Here is a 20,322-nt window from a genome sequence, read left to right as displayed (position 1 = left end):
GTTAAAACAGACAAAATGTGCGACAATGAAAAGGAAAGAAACTCAAAAATACAATTACCATACATTCATAAAGGAAACATGAGGGAGGTAGTATAAATGTTTGGGATCCATAATGGAATTGAAATAATTGTGAAAATTGAAGTTTAACTCACTAAGGGAAAAGGAAAAATATAACCAGCTTCTTCATCATTCTCTAACATGGAAAGGAGCCAAAATAATTACAGAGAAAATGGTGTATGTAACAAAGGATAAAGAGGAGTTTTGAATCTTGAACCAGTCAATGCTGTCTAGGTTTGTCTTGCAGTTCTTCAAGATGCTTCCGTAGAAATGCTTAATTGTAAATATTGGTACAAAAGTTCACTTCACATAAAAGTACAAACTGAGAAGACAATCAACTGACAAAACAAGGGCAGGCATAAAAAATATGAACCTGATTTTATATTATATTTCATTAGAATATATTTTTGTTCTTTAATATTTATTTGTTCCACATAAATAATTGGACATTTTAAAACATTTTTTTTTGTCTCAAGACTTTTGAACACGACATTGATTGTGTTTTGCAAATGCCTGCATGCTGCAGTCATACACTCACATACACAAATATGGATGGAACCATAATTAAAAACTATTCAAGTGCTGGTGTTTTTAATTCATGAATGTACTAGTTTATTAACAGTGCAAACACACATAACTTTCTTTTTGGGGGTATTCAGGTGACTTCCTAATTATATTCCAACATTACATATTTTGATACAATTATGTATATATCAATAATATATATATGATTATTTTGTTATATATTGTAAGTAATAGTGTGTTATTGTTGAAGTATAAAGGAAAACAATGATTCAATTCATATTCAACACATGAAACCAAGCATTAGATCATATACGTTTTAAGAGCGGGCTTTTTTAATTCAGAAAACAGCCTAATACATTCAATATTATAACATTTTTAATGACTTGGATGATATACATGTACAGAATGCACTTCTATCACATAAAATAAAATATTGCCAGTCTCACGATTTCCTGATTTCCTGCTTTTTAAAGTTTAAAATGTTCTTGAATACAGTGTTAGCATAAATTAATAGTATGTCACAAGTCTAAGATGATCTGAGGGTGGTGTATTTACCAATGCAGAATCATTCTCAGTAGCATATTCAGCAGGAATTAAAGTAAAATTAAATTTAATTTTAGTTAAAACAATTTCTACACTTAATTTCTCGCACAACAATGTGCACACTAAATGCTTGTGAAGTGTTTTTCTTACTGGCATTTTGCCCCTTTCTAGTCACACAACCTACACTAAAACAAATGTTTTCAGTAAACTTTTAAGTTAAAAAAATAAATAATTAAAAATCACAACAAAGCAGAAGCTTAATGCATAAAACGTTTTATGTGTTGTAATCCATTATACAGTACATTCCGCATAGCCTATCGCATAACATTCTTTTTATTTCTGGGGAATGCCAATTCTAACTACAGTATGAATGTTGGCTAAAGAAATTCAGTTTTGTGCTCAATCATTATTGAGCCCAATCATTAATGCGAGAAACACATGGAACTTCGTTTTTCTGCCCTTAAAGTTTAACTGAGCACCGCGACCGCGTTGGTTAAATGACAGAAAATAATGCACGGGGATACATGGTGAGGAGTTCACAAACTTAATAAGTAAGGTTGGTTAATAGGTTGTAAAGAGTAGCGTGGATTTGTTAATCTCAGTGTGATCTTGTCAGTTACAGCAGAAAGCACGGAGAGAGGAACTCCGACAGCGGGGCAGGAATCCAAAGGTATGTCTTTCTCCCCTAACAATATTTATTTGTTGTCAATATACATAAAAAATAGTTACACCGAGCAGAGGTGCGTGCCTTCGTCCAGTTTAAATGTAAGATAAATGTTTTGTGGACGTTGCTTCTTAACGATGGTTTGTTTACTAACGATATCTAGGCGCAGTACAGAAGATTTCTTTTTCAGTGCGTTTCTTAGTAATGCAATGTAGGAAAACAGCGGTGGCGGCAGCAGCAGCACTATTTAGAAGCCCTGTTGGTTCTCCATGCAAATGACCGCTTTGGTCGTAACAAAAGCCTTAATGTTGGCGCTTGGAAGAAAATGATCTGACTGTAACAACCCAAGCTACTTTCGCCATGTTTTTTTTCTCTTGTTTATCCACATTCCGTTGTCTTCAATTACCTCACGGAGTACAGGAGGTCTTGTCATTTCAGTATAGCATAGGTTCAACGCAATTCAGTGTTTTCACTTTCTCCATGCTCCAGAGGTGCGGAGTTTGCAAGAAAAAGCATGTGGAGAAAAGCTACAGAAATCTTGGAATAAGACGGACGTGAAATGCACAACCTTGCAGCTTGCCTTGAAAAGCGTGATTAAGAGTGATTAAAGAAAAAAAAGAAAGGGGGTTGTAAAAGCAAATATAAATATTTTCGCTCATCTCATTTACATGTCTTTTGCCTTATTTCGATAAGTGTGTTCAATGTAATACTGTGTAAATATGCAAATACATATGAATATATTAATATGTACATGTTAACTACAGTTATTTTAGGAAACCCACTTAGACCACTTTCCCACCGACGGAAATTTAAACATTTATTACGTATAGTGTTTACGTTTTTGCAAGATAAAAATACCCCACAGCGTGATTCAATTTATTTTGCTCCATTTCTTCGTTGAAACTAACACATTTGGTTTGCTGCGTACATCGTCAGAGACAATATTGGTTCCGTTTTGCAGAACGTGATACTTCGTGGAACTGGCAGATTTGTCCTGATGGACAGTTATAAGCGTTCTATTGAGTCTGTGAACCAAAAATCACTGGTTAAAAACCTGTTGAACAATAAGCTCTTGCTTTTAATACTGGGATTTTAGATGTTAACCGTGTCCCGTTTTGTCCACGTTTTATGCAGTATATAATTTAAGTGAATCAGAACAGGTTAGTGTTTATCTAAAAGCGCTAACAGATTATTCAATATAGTTTTTTAAGATGGATATCGCACGCAAAGTGAACATAGAGATCATAGAACCATGAAAAATTTTCAGCATAAAGTTACAACAGGGTATGATCTCCTTAAGCATTAGCATAATTCTGGCATCCTTGATACTTAAGACATGATCTGCCCCTGGACATACCACTGTGGGATCTTGGCGTTGTCAGCCTGCAGCCAGCTAGTGAAGATGTTTGGTGGCTTATGGTTGTCTCCTTTTGACAGCTGTGGCGAGCTGGTCCCACAGATGTTCTGTTGGACTCAAGTTAGGAAAAAAAATAGTGTCCATAGCAACACTGACAGAGCTTTCTTGAAGCTGTGCCATTGTAATCCTAGCACTGTGTGGTCTTGCATTGTCCTGTTGGAAAAATCAACATTTCCAAATTGGATTGCAAGAAGCAAATGGACTTTATTAATGTATCAGTGAGCAGTATGATTACCCTCAAAGGCATTCTTGTGTGATGAAGATTCCTCCATGAAGATGAAGATTTGTTTTGCTTCTTCTTTCAGTGGGCTTGAATAATGCAGCAGTCAGCAAAGTGCTCACCACACTATTTCTTCATGGCTTTTGTTAGGTGTGTCATGGGCAAAACAGCATTCTTCAGAGCATAAATACTCTCTCTTCTGCTACTTTACATGTAAAGAAGGTGGTGATTTTTGTCTCAGCTGTTAATGTTACTCTTGAAGATGTGTCAATCATGCAGATCAGTTTCTATCTTTAAGTGAGCTACAGTCATTCTGCTAAAGTGTTGGTTACTTCTTATAATATCTTGTGCTTCTGACACTATAGTTGAAATCTATATCTGCTGTAGCCATGATTGGAAAACAATTGTGAAGATTAATCGGATGGATGTGACAATCCTGAGCCGGTGTGGTGATACTCTGGCTTCCAGGATGTGGCTTGGCCCTTGTAGAGCCTTTTTTCTGGTTTCTGTGAAATGCAGAACAACCCATTCTCTGGGCAACCTCTCTTATAGACGGATCTTTTTTTTCTATCAGGCTGATAGCAACCAGGTGATCTTCATTAGTCGGGAGTGAGGGAACTGTTTTTTCACTTATTAAAAACATGTCTTTTTGAATGGCAGTTTAAACAGATTCCTAATCAACTAATTTTGGCAATTTTAACTGTGATATCAAATGCCAAATGCCTGACAATTTTAATAAATCACATTACATAAGCTCTGTATTTTATCGTCAAGAGACACTACTCAAACAATGAACAAAGTTATCTGCTCATTATTTAAAATGTAAACGACTTTTTATGTATCCAAAGAGGTATTGATGTTAAACTTATGCTTTGTTGTGTCCTTAAGGCAATGCTACAGTTAGTGATTACCCACTTATTTTGCTTCAACTCTAGTTTTTGCCTACAGACTGTATTTCATGTACTTTGAATCTTTTAGGTGTGCTTATAGTCAAATTATATCAAATTTTGATATTAATGTAAAACTAACCCGATGAGACAGATCACACTTATCCTTCTGCTACTAAGACTATAATTGAGTGTTTAAAGGGTGGTACAGGGCATTGTATTTCTTGTTCTTTTACCAGACATTTTTTTATAAACCACTTCAGACATGCATGCACTCCATAGGATTAAGCGAATGTGTATGAGTGACATGTTCTTATAGCTAACATTCACTATTGACCTCAGCTATGAACTGATACAAAGAGCATTTTTTGCTGGATTTTAAAACTGGAACACATGGGCAATTGATCTTCAAGACAGCACACAAGTGTATCCTACATTCATCTTACTTTTGAACATGGGTATTCGGTGACACAATTTAATATTCCATATGCAGTTATTTGACAACAATAGGTCATAGTCACATGCTGCATGGCCTAAACAAATATTTATTATTAGACAAATAGGATGTTCATGATGTCTGCCAGACATAATGAGTATTAATATGATTTTAATGACAAATGCTTACTGTATATAGGATATCATGGTTCTTTATTTTGTCTCTTATTTTCTTTATCTCAGTTCTCTAATGAACTTGAACCATTCTTAAATTACTCTAAAGTTGTCCCAAAAAGGAATGAAGGTTCAGTGGTTAAAATATGACCCTTTGTCTTTCTTTTCTACTGCCCAGAAACTGTCTCAAGGAACCTTAAAAAAGAAGACTCTTTGCAGAAGTAGTAGTTTCTTCCTCAGTTTCAGGGAGGTTGTTGTATCTCTGCTTTTAAGGGACATTTATCACATTCACGTCACTGGTAGAAAATGTTCTAATCCTGAAGGAGAGGAGTGACTGGATGATAATGAGAAACAAGGGGGAATCAAAGTATTTCCCTCTTCTGTTTAGTCTTTGAGATACAAGCATAGCATTGTGGAATATCTTGTTGAAAACATTCATACATTATAGAACAATATTTTCTTCTATATAGGTTGTAAATATGATAGGGCCTAGACACTGTTCATATCTGGGCAGGCACGTGCCAAATTCATTTTTTCCCAAGTCAATCAAGGGACCTGATCAATGATAATACCTGAAAACAGGGACACATTATATTAAACAGACTGCATGACAGAATACAGGAAAATGTCTTTGTGGGAATGCAGAACAAACTCACTAACCACTGTGTTAAAACTGACATCATGGAAATCTAAAAAATCTTTAGAAAGACAGCTAAAGGTGATTGTCGTATCTAGCAGCTAAATGAACAAGATGGACTAAATGTGCTTTCTCATTTTTAGCCTTTCATATGTTGACTAATAACTAAAGAAAATAAAGCTTTCGAGACTCAGTTTGCCTTATTATGTAGAAGTGTGTAGACTTGAATTTCTTTTGAATTAGCCATGGACATAATGCCTGTGACAGAACAGGTAGCATAGTTCAAAAGATATCCATGAAGGGCAGTCTCCAGAGATTACACGTTTATTTCCCATTTCTCAGAAGGAATTCTTTGAATTGAACCAAATGATGTTTCAAAAGCTGTCAGAGTCAGCTGGAACACCCAAAGCTTTTGCTTGGAAAAGAAGGACCATTAATATCCTGAGTATACAGTATGTCTTTAATTTGTGTTTTGGACTGTTTGAGAAGTGGGGGTAACTTCTTTATTACCTTGTCATATTCAGTGATCCAAGTTTACTGCCAATTCAGTATCACATGCTAGAGAATGACAGTGTGCGTTGGTTTTTTTCAGAAGACGTGCTCTTTCAAATTCAGTTTCCCATGTGACTTCTTCCAGGAAATACAATATCTGTCTAGGAGACGCGGTGCTACTGCCAGGTCAGGTCAGCACTTGTAAAATGTATGCAGTGAGCAGACATTTGTCATTCTCTGCCAGAGTAATGAAGCATGTTGTAACTGTACTGTAACTCTTAAAGTGTGTAATTAATATGTTCAGCTCTGACCTTTTTTATTCAGGTTGTTTTAGAGACCAGGTATTTTGATATCTTTGGAGGGTCACAATGCAAGGGGAAATATCACTTAAAATTTCATCCATATGGACGTTTTAGGAAAAATCACTTAAAATTTCATCCATATGGACTTTTTAAGAACTGCAATTTTTAATGATCCTCTTAAGCATCACAAATTCTTTCTGCTTTTACCTTATGATTCTAATTAGTGACATACAATAGCCACATTTGCACAGGCAACCACTATACAATTGTATTATTCAATTTCAATAACAAGACACCAAGAACATTTCTTGCTCAAGCAGACCTTGAGATATAGAAAATTGTTTTTAATCGGCCAAGTTCAAAATCTCATACTATGGTTTTCTATTGCTTCAGAAACAGTGTGATAATTGAACATTGCCAATTGTAGATTTGGAGATTTCTATTAAAATTACAGGTAGTGACTTTCTGTAAAAAAAGATACTGTGCTAAGTTTGGGCTGTTATTGAAAGATACAATGTGAAGGGCTTTTTCATACAAAGATTTGTTTGTGGTCATTAAGTGTTAAGAATGCTGAACTTGGTCTATGTGATGCAAGGTTGTACGTTTTTAATTATGTGAATTCTTCTTTTATGTGTACTAAACTTCAATGGGAGGATTCGTTGAAAATGGCAGCCTTATTTTATTTTTGAGCTTGTCTGGATCAGAGCCCAGGCCTCCCTATTTCAGGGTCAGAAGGCCTGTAAGGAGAGTCTGTTGTCATGTGGGTGTTCTCTTGGTTCATTATCTTACTGTTATAAGATAAGTATATTAAGTTTTCATGAGGTGTTTGTACTGAAAGAAAGAAAGCTCTCAGTCTGTACCTACATTTTTGCATTAATGTGTACTGCAGCTTCATACTTTTTAATGTTTGGACGTTCTGTAAAAAGGAGGAACTTCTCTTGTTGATTTAAGCTTTGGAAATTTCCAGGTTAACAGTATCTGAACATTTAGGCGTTTGCTTCCATTAAGATGAGGATGACTTTCTACCTTGTGCTTCTAAAGGTCTTGCACAAAGATGTGAAATTTCCCTAATTCTGATCGAGTTATGCTAATTGTTATGGGGGCTGTGATTTACATCCCTTGATCTCTTGCTGAAGGATAATTAGACGGCACATGATAATGTGATAAGCCGTGTCACCAGGAGAGAGGGAGTCATGGTTTGTAGTGAAACTGTGGGTTTGGAAAGTTTTGTGCGGTGGCAGTGTTTTTTTTATAGGTTTTCCTTTGCTAATTGAATATGATGTAAAGAACTTTTCATCATCATTCTGTCACTATTGTATGTTGCATCTTTGCATAAAATATCCACACAGGTTTTTTTGAATTACACAAAAATCTGAAAATGTCATCTGTTTAGAACAATAAAATAAACAGTTTTATCTCTCTTTGAACATTTTCTCTAAAAGTTACTGAATGTTCCTTTTTAATCTGTATGAAGCCAAAAATGAAATTTTTGCCAAAAGTAGAACCATTACAGCTACAATGAGTACTGTGTTTCAGTTATATGTTCATTGGACTGTTTAGTTGTCTTGTTTCCTGTGACACTACCTGAAATGAAAACAAAAATGAAATGTATTCTAAATATGTGAAGGATAAATATTCAGGTCCCCTCCTGCAAATTACATGGTTAGAGTAAATAATATTTCAGGAAACTACTAATTAGGTAGATTAACTTAATAAGTCTCACGAGAAGGCACAGCAGAAACTGTCTTTTTCAAACTGTTCCATTCATCAGGATACGGCTAATTGGATTTGCAATGATCTGAGCGGGAATTAACCCCTTGCTAACTTCCTAATCATTTTGTCTCTGTGGACTAATTCTTATTACATTTTATTTACATATACTCTTTTACAGGCAAATGAACTTCATTAAGTTCTATAAATTCTTTATTATACTGTATTACACGGTCACCTGGCTACAGCCTTGGTTCTAGGTGAAGTTTTCCTAGTTTCACTTTCAAGCTGGAAATGTTTGTTGGTTTAACTGCAGAGTCTAGAGAATGATATGAAAGTTACAGGGCAAGGGATGGCCAACAACTAAGAAGGGTTTTCAGTTTTACACTAAGAAGCTCTTTACTGGCCCGGAGATAATGTAAGTGACCACAGTTTCTAAGCTTCATATTAAGGAAATGACAGAAGGATTGTGCAACATCCAGTTAGACTGTAACAGTAGCCTGGAGCCTTAGAAGAAGATTTGTGCAATAACTGTAAAATCCAATGAATTACTCTTTGTCCCTTTGTGGTGTTTCTGGGGTGTTGCCTTTTGTATACAGATATCTTCAGGGATATCTTTGGCATATATTGGAGTTAGCATGTCAAATCCTGTCAATGTAGCTTATTCTGAACAGGATCACACAAATGCCAGGCAGTGATCAGTGAAGACCAGCCCTGCCCTCCTGGTTTCTGTTGCTCAGCAACAGGTGCAAGATGAATATATAGGGACTGCTGGGAAGTTGCCACCCCCACTGATCCTCTGTGCTTTGCTTTACATTCTTAGTTCAGGTGCACCAGTGAACTGACAATTGGATTAGGTAATCTGACATGAAAAACATAACTAAACACTTTACAGAGGTCTTCAGGGCTAAAATGGGCTTACTATATATCACCTTAGTGGTTTATTCAACATATTCTGCCAGTGTTAAAAAAAGTGAATATACTAAAAAAGATATTTTTAAAATGTAAGAGATTTTAGCAGTCATATTTGTAAGTTAAAAAATAAAAGACCTGTTTTCTGGAAATACCACATTGTGAAGTGTTAGTAACTTCTTGTTGTTCAGGTGAGTTTAAATTGAAATTTACCTTAGCTTAGAGGCCTTATCTCCTTTAGGGTGTAGTTCCTTGTCTTAAAAAAAACAAAGGGCCGGGCTGTGACACACTCCTTCATGAGTTGTGAGAACATAATTACACCTGAACAGTGTGTAAACAATGCAAAGAAAACATTGGAGTTTTTTCATGAGAGCTGGATATACCTCATGATGAAACTACCAGTGTAACTAAGATCAGGAGACTATTACAGATATGCCCTTTTTACTGTTCAATCAGAAGTGCAATATATGATTATTGCAATTCTAGCTGAGTTTGCTCTCAATTTTATTAATCTTATCACTAGGGTTTTAAATAATGCATGAGCTGGTTACTTATCATGGGAAACCATTTTTATCAGGTTTGGTTTATTGCTCATTAATTCAGAGACTTTGTTTTTATCATTAAGATGTTTCATTAATTCATGGGGATTGCTCCTATATTTTGCCCCATATGGCTGCTTTACTACTTGTTTGTGTAATCAATGGAATTTAATGTAAGGAATTTCCATTTTTTAATTGAACTGAACCTTATCTTAGTATTCTATTGTTACTTCAGATAATGTCAAATTGAAGTGCATGAAGAGTGAAAACTTTGCTTGTGTGTTGCTATTTAAATACATTATAATATGCTTTTTGTCTTTTCAGGAACTGAAAAAGAATAATCAGAAGAATATTATTAAAGTGGTGAAGATTGTATTTATCCTGAGGATTAACTTTTTACCCCATTCATGATTAGTCAAAAGAATAAAGCCATATATTTCACTGATGGCTAACTAGTCGTAATTGCTAAATGGTTTTATCTGTGGTAAGATCCCCAGCTTTGCAGGTGAAACTAATCCAGAATGTAATGGCCTTAAATTCTTTGTGAACTTCTGAGTCTTTTATTCTTCTCTTCAGATTGACTTTTCTGAGACCCAGACACGTATTTCAGTATTTGGTTTTTAAACATGCCCTTCAAAATTAAAAACTGTATTGCTTTAGGGTCAAGCAATTTGTAAGTATGACAAGTCCAATCAAATACACTATGATATATTTTGTTTTGGGGGTAATTTCATTAATACATTAGATTACGTTTGAACAAAAGCATACTTTGCATTCAACTGACTGATTTCAAGTGACCATAAATGATTTATTCATTTCTGAGTGTAATTTCAGAGTGTAGCAGTCAGTATTTGGTTGCATATTCCTTTGGGCAATAGATGCATGTAGTCTGTAACCCACTGAGCTGAGCAAACTCGCTGTCATCATTTGAGATGCTTTGCCAAACCTTGCTGCAGCCACCTTAAGTTCTTGTCAATTCTTAGTGTGCCTTGAGTTATTTATTGAGTTATTTCTTCAGCATGTAAAATTCATGCTCATTTGATGATTTACCTTTTGGAAGTGTACAGGTTTGAACATTAATTTACTGACAGTAGATCATGAAGACACCAATATTACTGTGTATAGCAGGGCAAGTCTGTTTTAAGGGGAATTTGTTTTAAGTTTTCTCCCTGTGATTGGTGCTTCTTGCATTTTGTGGGAATGTATCTGCTACCTTTTTACTGCATTTTAGTTTGTGGGGGGAAATGATTGATATTACTTGTCTTCATGTGAACAGCATTGCGCATGACTTTTGTCTTCATTTAAAATAACATCCTAACCATTGCATTCATACCACGTGAAAATCAAGAAGTTATTTTATTGTAGAACATTGCTCCTTCATATTGTACATGGCTGATGTTAATCAGTCTCACCTCAGGCTGCACAATGGACCTGGACCATGGTGATAGCCCACAGTAAGCACAGTGTTGTTTTGTATTTCATAGGTACAGAGCATAAGAACAAAAGAGATAAGGCCATTCAGCCCAGCTGGCCTGTGTGGTAGTTGGTTGTTAATTGATCTAAGGATCTCATACAGCTGTTTTTTGAAGGAAGTACTGGCTTCAGCCACATGCCACATGGCTGGGCAGCTTGTTCCATACTCGCATAACCCATTGGGTGAAGAAGTTGCTCCCGTTTTCTGTTTCAAATATAACTTTCACACAATTTTCACTTATGTCCTCTGATTTGTATTTCACAGTTCATTTTGAAGAAGTCCTAAGGGTTGAGTTTGTCAATGTCTATGAGAATTTCAAATGCTTGTATTTAGTCCCCTTTGTTATCTTCTCTGTTCAGGGCTAAAAGGTTCAGTTTTATCAGCCTGTCAGCGTAATGTAATTATAAGAAGACAATAAATCGCCAGTAAACATTAAGATGTGATAAAGCCTAATTTTTAGACTTGAAGCAGGCTGCATTTTGTATGCAAATATAGCACTGAAAGTAACCTGCTTAGGTTCTGGAAGGTGCAACAAGGTGAAGCACATTTGGAGAATTGACGTGTTTATCTGAGTTAATCATTCTTATTATATCATTATGAGGAGAACAAAATTTTGTTACTGTCCTAAGATGACAAGCTCTGACAATGTGACAGGGTATAAAAAATCTCATTAAAATTGAGAGGATGGTATTCCTTGCAATTGAATAATTTCACATTGTACTTCTGGGATTCTGAGAAAACGTAAAAAAAAGTCCTGAGCCTTGAATCCTTAAAAATTCCTGCAAGAGAACTATACAACTATCAAGACAATGGTGTTGTGAATAAGCATAATATTTCCAAATTCCAACGTCTGGTGATGTTTTGCTCAGTTATACTATTGCGTTTTCTTTAGCTGCAGTAGAGGGCAGGAGAGCCAGTCTTCTGTTTTATATCTGTTGACAGCAGTTTAATATTTTCTGGTCTTATTGTTATCATTATTCTAGTGGACACTCAGAACAGCACTTTCTCACTCAAAGCAATTTGAAAACACTGATTAATGCCATCTGCTATTCCTAAAACACACTGTTTTTGTAGTCTTCCGCTTCCAAATGCATCAAATGGGACAAGTATAAAATATCCTATTTTTTTCCCGCTGTGAATGTGAAAACATATTATCAGCTTTTTTGGAAGCTATAATAGATACGTACACGCCTCTGTACACAGTCATGGTCAATATTTGCTCATCTTCTACTTTTGAATGCATAATGTTCCAGCTCATTGCCTCTCTAAAATCTGGATATGCCTATATAAGAATATTATTTTCTGTATATGGAGATGTCAGTTATAACAAGGCTTGCTGTTGAAATGTTTTTTTACCTTTGACTTATTTTGCTTTGTACTATTAGATTAAAATGTTCCTCACATTTGTTCTTAGTGCAGTTGAGGAATACTAGTGTTGATGAGAATGTTCTAAGTACAGTACATACATTTCACAGTTGCCTAGGTGATGATAATATATATCAGTATATATTGAAACATTTTGCAGCGAAAAGATAGAAGGGCAATCAAATGGATGTCCATAGCTGCATTTAATAAAAGAAAACAAACATCCGAAGCATGTCTACAAATTTACAGGTTGTCTACAAATAAATACTTGAGCCATAATGAGTTGTACTATTTTTGTTGCTTACAATGGAGAATTTAACTAGATTTCTATGCCTGTGCTTGAGAACAGACTTCTCTTTGGCATAATTTCTGTTGAGAACATTATTTTGAATAAGGAGAGGTTGTTAAAATGCTGCAAATGCAGTAAAGCCAATAAAATCCTTATCTGCTGGACACAGGCCAGATCTTGCCAAAACATCCATTATCTGTGGGAACCTTTGTTTGTTCATGAAATACAGCTTCACCCAACAATAAAGTGCAGGTGGGCTAGATTGAAAAGGAAATGCTTATCCATCCCAAATGTTTGATTTACTTTTTAATATACTTTGCTTTTTGTGCAGATTTTGTTACTGTCCTACATTTTTTTTCTTCATTTGTGTTTAATTTTGACCTTTAAAACCAATACATCTACATTTAATAATCTGGATTATGTTTTATGTAGCACCTCTAGAGGTTGTCAAAAGTGTGTTTTGAAGAATTGTGAAAAAGAAGATGAAAGCTATTAAAACACAATGCAGTAGTTTCAGAAGTGAGAATACTTGCTTCATATACTGTAAATGGGTGTGTAGTAGTGCCACATTGAAATTCAAAAACTCAAACTCAAAGTCTGACATAGTCTCCTCTGTGCCGAGCTATTTGGCAAAAAATGTCCTGATTAGTGATTTTAAAATTTACATATGTGATGTAAATAATGAAAATAATGTCAGCCCTTGAAAGGTTTTCCCAGAGAGGGCAAAGGTCTTTACTCCTGAGTGTTGACCATTTGCTGATTCTCTATTCCCTGTTAACAGTGGTTAGAGCAATAGCATGGACAACAAGGTCAGTCAAAGGTGACACAGCCCCCATTATTCTGATCCCCGTGTAACAAAATCAGTCTTCTGAACAGAAGCAGCAGTCAGCTCTTCTGATGACACTATGGGTCATTGTCTGATCTCTCTCTCTCTCAGTAGGCAGACCTGCAAGTGCACTCAGCTACTTCTGAGCTGTGAGACTTCCTTGCACTGCCTAGTGCATGTTTTCTTACCCTGCCTTACACACCTGCTGAGAAGGAGTAAGCGGTTTAGTAATATTAATAATAATAATAATAATAATAATAATAATAATAATAATAATAATAATTGCTTACACTTATATAGCGCTTTTCTGGACACTCCACTCAAAGCGCTTTACAGGTAATGGGGATCCCCTCCACCACCACCAATGTGCAGCATCCACCTGGATGATGCGACGGCAGCCATAGTGCGCCAGAACGCTCAACACACATCAGCTATCAGTGGGGAGGAGAGCAGAGTAATGAAGCCAATTCATAGATGGGGATTATTAGGGGGCCATGATTGGTAAGGGCCAATGGGAAATTTGGCCAGGATGCCAGGGTTGCACCCCTACTCTTTTCGAGAAACGCCCTGAGATTTTTTAATGACCACAGAGAGTCAGGACCTCGGTTTTATGTCTCATCCAAAGGACAGCGGCTGTTTACAGTATAGTGTCCCCTTCACTATACTGGGGCATTAGGACCCACATGGACTGCAGGGTGAGCACCCCCTGCTGGCCCCACTAACATCTCTTCCAGCAGCAACCTCAGTTTTTCCCAGGAGGTCTTCCATCCAGATAATGACCAGGCTCACACCTGCTTAGCTTCAGTGGGTTGCCAGTTGTGAGTTGCAGGGTGATATGGCTGCTGGTGAAATAGGTTTAAATAGGTTTAAATGGTTTAAATAGGAAAGAGCTGAGCTTCCAGGTATCAGGAGTGAAAAGCCCAACAGCTGGCTCCTCTAAGTCAGTGATTCTAGCTGACTGCCTGTCATGCGGTGACTTCTATGTTTTTGCGCGTCTTGTAGGTAGTGGTCAGAAATTCTGTTCACTTACCTGTTTGGAAATTAATGGGAATACAGTCTAGTAGTTGCAGGTATTGTGATGAAAGTTGTTCGGCCTATTGTCTGGTCACCAGTAGTTAAAGGAGTGTTTTTTTTCAAATGGTTTGCCAGTGGCAGGCGAGGGAAATAATTTTATTTTAGTGATTTGCAGATTTGACAAATTGCATACTCAAGGAAATCAACATGGAACCTTCAAAGTATTTTGTCAAGGAAAAGGCAGCTCAAAAGATGTAGTAGTCTTGAAGTCCTGTTAAACAACAGGTGCAAGGGCAAAACAAGTTTGCCAAAATAAATCATATATTTTTCTTGTAAACTCTAAAACAGCCTCTTACCTCTTTCTACCTTTGTAAAGTTTTTCTTGTAACTACAGAAAGACTATTGTTACTAGAAGAATATATTTAATAAGAGACACAGGTTATTACTTAATAATGTTTATAGAATTTGGCATGTTTTCTGAAGTAGTGTTCAGATGGAAATCGCATGCGAGTTCAACCCGATGCCAGTTATTTCCTGTAAGAGAACATCAAGCCTAGTGGTTGATGTCCCTCATGTGCCATTTTCTGCTGTAATGGAGGATTTTTTTATACAACAAATAACATTTTGCCAGAGGCTGAACATCAAATGTCTGTCCAATAATATGAAATCAAAATGATTCCTTCGAGATCCGTAATACTGTGTTCAAAGTCAGGTATTTTTAACTTATGTATGATTTGTTTCCTTTTCTCATTCTTGTTCTTTAGCTATTTTACCCTCATGGTTTCTTATATTTTTATGGTTTGTTTTCCTGTAAAATTGACTTTTAATATCATAGTCCATAATCTACCTAAACTGGCTTTTAAGGCATGAGTGTATTGTACTGTTTGTTTGTTTTTCAGTTGTCATTCCTTTTTCCCCATTACATGAGAACTGGATGTTAGCACTATGCTAACAATATAGACCTACAATAACTACACAAATAGATTGAAAATCGCGTTATTGTTTTTGATATTATGCTGTTTTCTTTTATTTAACGGTGCTCAAAAAAGTACCAAAAAATCTGGGTAATGTTGACGACAAACCTTTTGCACCATTTTCAGTGTATTCGTTTTTGGTCATTTCAAATGTAGCACATGGTTGACTCATTTACATTTTATTCTAACAAATAATCAATGAGGGATTCACATCAAGCTGTTATTTAAGATTTGTATCATTTTTAATATTCTGCCGTCAATGCTTAACTTTGTTAACTGAAACATGGCCTACTATGTTGATGTACACACACCCTGAAAAATTTCTATATTTTTTAAAAAGCTGCAGCAACTCGTACGGAAAATCTAAAGGCATTTGTTTTCAAACTAACGCTGAATAATTGTGATACCTTGTATTTGACTGATTGAAGTAATTTAAAATTTTTCACATTAAAATCGCCCTGAAACTGAATATCCAGAAGGGTTTGATGAAATTGAAAGGCTGTTTATATAAAATTAATTGAATTTTGAGAATAGTGTAGGTGTATTTTTTTCTAAATACATTCTTAGTGCAATGAAATGCAACATACAACCATTCCTCTACAAGCTTCTTCCTCATCACCCCTGAGATACAGTCGGTGAGGCATAGTGGGACCCCTTGTACCAGGGAGCATTAGAGTATATCTGGCTTTGATAAGAAAAAAAAATGTTCAATTTTGAGATAGAAATGAATAAACCAGTAACAGTTAGCTTTTCTTCAATAGCAGTTCTGTTTAAGCAAAAGCCTGATAGGCACTGTTCAGTTTTCCTTTTTTAAAAATAATAATTGTTGATCAGTTTAGTCTGCGGTAAACCCTGTAAACCCCTATATGTCCTGGGGAGAATGGGGCTCCACCTGTCACGGCTGTTTGCTTTACAGGAGAGTTAGCACTCATAGGAGGAGCAAAGTGTCCCTCACTGGCAAAACTGATACATTGGTGCTTGAGGTCCTATAGTAGGTTCTCTTGAACCACAAATTTAGAAAGCCCACAGCTTATCAGCTCTGGCTGGTGGTAGTCCTTTAACAGAAGCTGTGTTGAGGAGCATCCCTAAAGATCAAACTTACAATATTCTAATTGGCAGAGCAGTGGGCCTCCTGGGAAGTTGAAAATGCATATTCTCTTTTTGACTGTCACTCTCCACTTTGTCAACAAATTTATGCGATCTACAAATCCAAACCATCAGCAGTTAGTTTGCTGACAAATTAAGATTGTAGCCGTTGATTTGTGTTCAAATTGTTATCATTATTGTCTATTTGATAAAAAACCCCGTATGGTTAGTAAACATTTTCAAGGAAGCTTACTGTAGATTGTGATCCAGTATACTGAAATTGCCCATGTCCATTCCTAAGTAAAAGCACTTCTTAGAATTTATATGAAGTAGGATTATTAAATATAATTCATTTATATCAATCCAAATACTTCACAGCCATAGAAATGTGTGTTACTGGTACACAATGCAGAACAACACAATGAGTCCAGCGTGTTTCAGCAATTTAAACAAATAGTTAGATTTTACCATCCTTTGTTCTTAAAAGCTATATTGTCTGTGCTATAGTTCAGCTTTCCATGCACAATAATTAATGCTTTTTGACAACTCCATAGTGAATTAGGTCATTATAAAGGAATCCAAGTCCTACATCCACTGAAATACCAGTGTAAATTCAAGCTCTATTCTTTGTTTCTGGTTGTAATTCTGTTGCTCTGTACTTTGCCAAATATACTGTACTAGTCCAGTTCTGCACTAATCTTCCAAGCATGCTTTGAGACTTTTTAAAAGTATTCTATTTTGCTAGGAGTTATTTTCCTGCGCAGTTGGAAAGATAACTAGTATCTGAAGTCAGTCCCTTTCCTAGTAAAGTCCTTTTTGTGTTCTGCCTCCCATGATTATATTATTTACTGTTAAGACGTGTAGATGTTAGTCCTCATTAACCTTTGTGTAGCCTGTCGTATTTCATCCAGAAATAATATACCTCACTGGAGTCAAAAAGTAAAGGCAGCAAATGTTGTGTGTCACAACTGTTTTATGTGGATGTGGCAGATACATCATTTCCCATAGATGTTGGTATCTCCACCTTCATCCAGAACAGATTCCATGATTGTCAATTCTGGGGACTAAAATTCTTTTGATTGTTAACTTCTCATATTGGATGAACCACTGTGTCAAGTAATCTTTGCAAGCTGGTTATTCCAAATGTGCAAAAATACTAGGCTAGTCTTGAAAAGCCTGATCTTTTTTCTTCAAAGGTTTGCTTGCGGATCTTGTTTCTTAAAAAGAGCGCTATCGTGTTTTTGTTAATGTAATGTTCTGAACTGGTTTAGATGTTTTTTATCCAAAGCAAGTTACAGATATATTTATTGATATGGCTGGGAATTGTACTGAAGCAATCAGAGTGATGTACCTTGCTCTGGGGTATAAACAGTTGTAAACTACCAGGAATGTGAAGTCACAACCTTTTAGATATGAGTCTAGAGCCCTAATGCTACAACACTGTTGCCTATAGTATAGCTCTGCGTAGAACACTGTAGTGTGCAGATCTGCTTTACCACAGTGGTGGTAAAGAACAGGTATTATACAAGTATAACTCAAGCTGAAAATTAGGAGGCTTTTAACTGGATTTAATTGGATTGTACTCCTGTCACATCAAGGGATATCTTGTTTGGTGACATAAAACAGGCCTAAAGGTCTTCACTCTGATTCGTTTTGAGTCTTCAAGACAAAACAAAACAGACACAGCTCACAGATAACAGCAGGTTATTACTTTTGAAGGTGAATAGTTATGAGTATTTTAAGTGTGTATGAATATAACAATGTCATAGTCATGTTGTTTCTTATTCTTTGCATACAATTATATTTGAGAAATTGGAAGTTTCTCCTTAAATTCCTGTTTTTTTCCCTTTACTTAACAATTCCTGTAATCTGAAAGACAATTGCACAGAAGTGAAACGGGGAGGCAAATTAGCTAAATTCTGATCACCATTAGTAAAGTCAGTGGACCTGGAGCAGCTTTGAGCTGCAGTGGTTTCAATCAGAAAGCAAATATTATTTGGAAAATCGAGGTTCACTGAAACAGCGCACAGATGGGTATGAATCATGTAGAGATACAGTATAAGTAATAGGAAGAAGGGAATGATTTGAGCACCATTTGAAAACAATTCTAACCATGTTGTTTAAAAGGAATGCCCACACTACTCTGTAATAAAAATGTATCCTAAAATAATTAAGCCCAGATAGCAAACCCAGTAAATAACCAGGTCTCAGACTACCTACCACTCCACAGTATAATATCATGATGAGTGTAATCCACTTTGAGGCATTGTTTATTTCAAGTTACCCTTAAAGTGTTTTCATGTTTTTGTTGGATTGTGATGGTTTATTGTAGTCCAAATGTATTTGCAGCTCTCTGCTATTGTTTATCCCATTTCCTTTTCTGCCACTGATGATACATTGGTCTTATAATCATAGCTAAAAGTACAGGATGTAATAAAACTAAAAGTACAGGATGATAAGCACATGTGGCTAAATTTGTCTGATTAGAAATATTTGACTATTGGCTGCAATGCTATTAATTTTTAATAAATACTGAAGATTCCAATCAAATTCAATGAACACAGGCCTTCTATATCAGTAGATTATTTATCTCTGAGACAAAGCCCGCAGGTGTTTCCATCAGGCGTTTCCATCATAGCTTCCATTTATAATTCTTTTTTGTGCAATTCATTCAAAGGAATTTGAATTCTGTCTGACAGAAAATGATGGAAGAAATTATACATTTCTTTTTTCTTTGTGCTGTGCTTTAACTTCTCCATCATCAAACCTAATTCTTACTTTCAGCATGTTAAAATGGAAATACAGTATACAGTATATACTGTATATAGTATACCTAGGTTTCTACTACAGATCATTGCTCATATCTTCACTTTTTCAGGATTTCCGATGTTCCTAAGGTGTTCAGTCAGGCATCTGAGATTTGGTGCTTTGGGATGAATTCAAGAATATGTTAAAAATGGAATGAGTGTCTACAGCAGATCTTAGAACGATGGCTGCCAGACTCTCCACCGAAACAGGGACCAGCTTGGTTTCTAGTCTTTAATATTTGTTGTGGTCAAAAAAGATTATAAAACCAATTATGCATAGTTTCTCTGTGACTTACTCTAAAGTGTAAAAACCCATTTCAAAAACTTCAACTAGCACTAATACTGAAGCATTTGTGTATATACAGATTTTCCTTCTGAAGTTTGATAACATTGCTGAAGATACAAATTGATCCCAGTGTCCCATGGGGCGATGGTGGCAAATGTCCTGGTATGAAAGTTAGGGTGTTATTCCCAGAACAGGAGATTATATGCTATGAGGAGAAGCTCTTATAGAACCTGCTATCACTGCTCCTATGAAAGCTATTAACATTTGTCCTCTCACTTGCATGGACACTCACTTCATAACCATTAATGGCAACCAAAATGAAAAGAGCCAAAGAACTTAATTTGCTTAGTGTCAGTTACCTGAATTAAATTTTCAATTATCTCTACCTTGGGAGTAATGGTTTCTTGAAATGTGAGAAGTCATTTTCAGTTAAATGTTCTCACTATAAGATTTGTAGTGCATTTTATTTGGGGGCCATAAATCTAATTTTAGTTTACAAAGTTATCATTATCAATTTTTTAAGAATTGGGATAAAAATAAAAACACTTGTTCGACGTTAACCTTATGATTCTTCTTTCACTTACTGTTGAGTGAGAAACAGGTTTACACATTTGAGTGTTTTCTGGAAATCTAAAACTATCAAGACTCTCTTCCTTCCTATAATCTTAATCTATTTAACCACTCCAT

General features: G+C 35.8%; 1 protein-coding gene across 2 annotated transcripts in view; it reads left to right on the top strand.

Annotated features, from left to right (window-relative positions):
- Positions 1-1,565: 1,565 nt before the first annotated feature.
- The window catches only part of ctbp1 (C-terminal binding protein 1), a 215,328-nt gene continuing 196,571 nt past the window's right edge, over positions 1,566-20,322 (top strand). For both annotated transcript variants that reach the window (XM_088932228.1, XM_088932471.1), the window contains exons 1-2: positions 1,566-1,652; positions 1,742-1,795. The gene's annotated coding sequence lies outside the window, so the exon portion shown is untranslated. The remainder of the gene's footprint in view (positions 1,653-1,741; positions 1,796-20,322) is intronic.

The sequence above is a fragment of the Atractosteus spatula genome, chromosome 1 (assembly GCF_055471065.1).
Source record: "Atractosteus spatula isolate fAtrSpa1 chromosome 1, fAtrSpa1.hap1, whole genome shotgun sequence".
NCBI lineage: Eukaryota > Metazoa > Chordata > Actinopteri > Semionotiformes > Lepisosteidae > Atractosteus > Atractosteus spatula.
The sequence above is the reverse complement of the archived record's forward strand: the minus strand, read 5'-3'. Positions and strand labels throughout refer to the sequence as shown.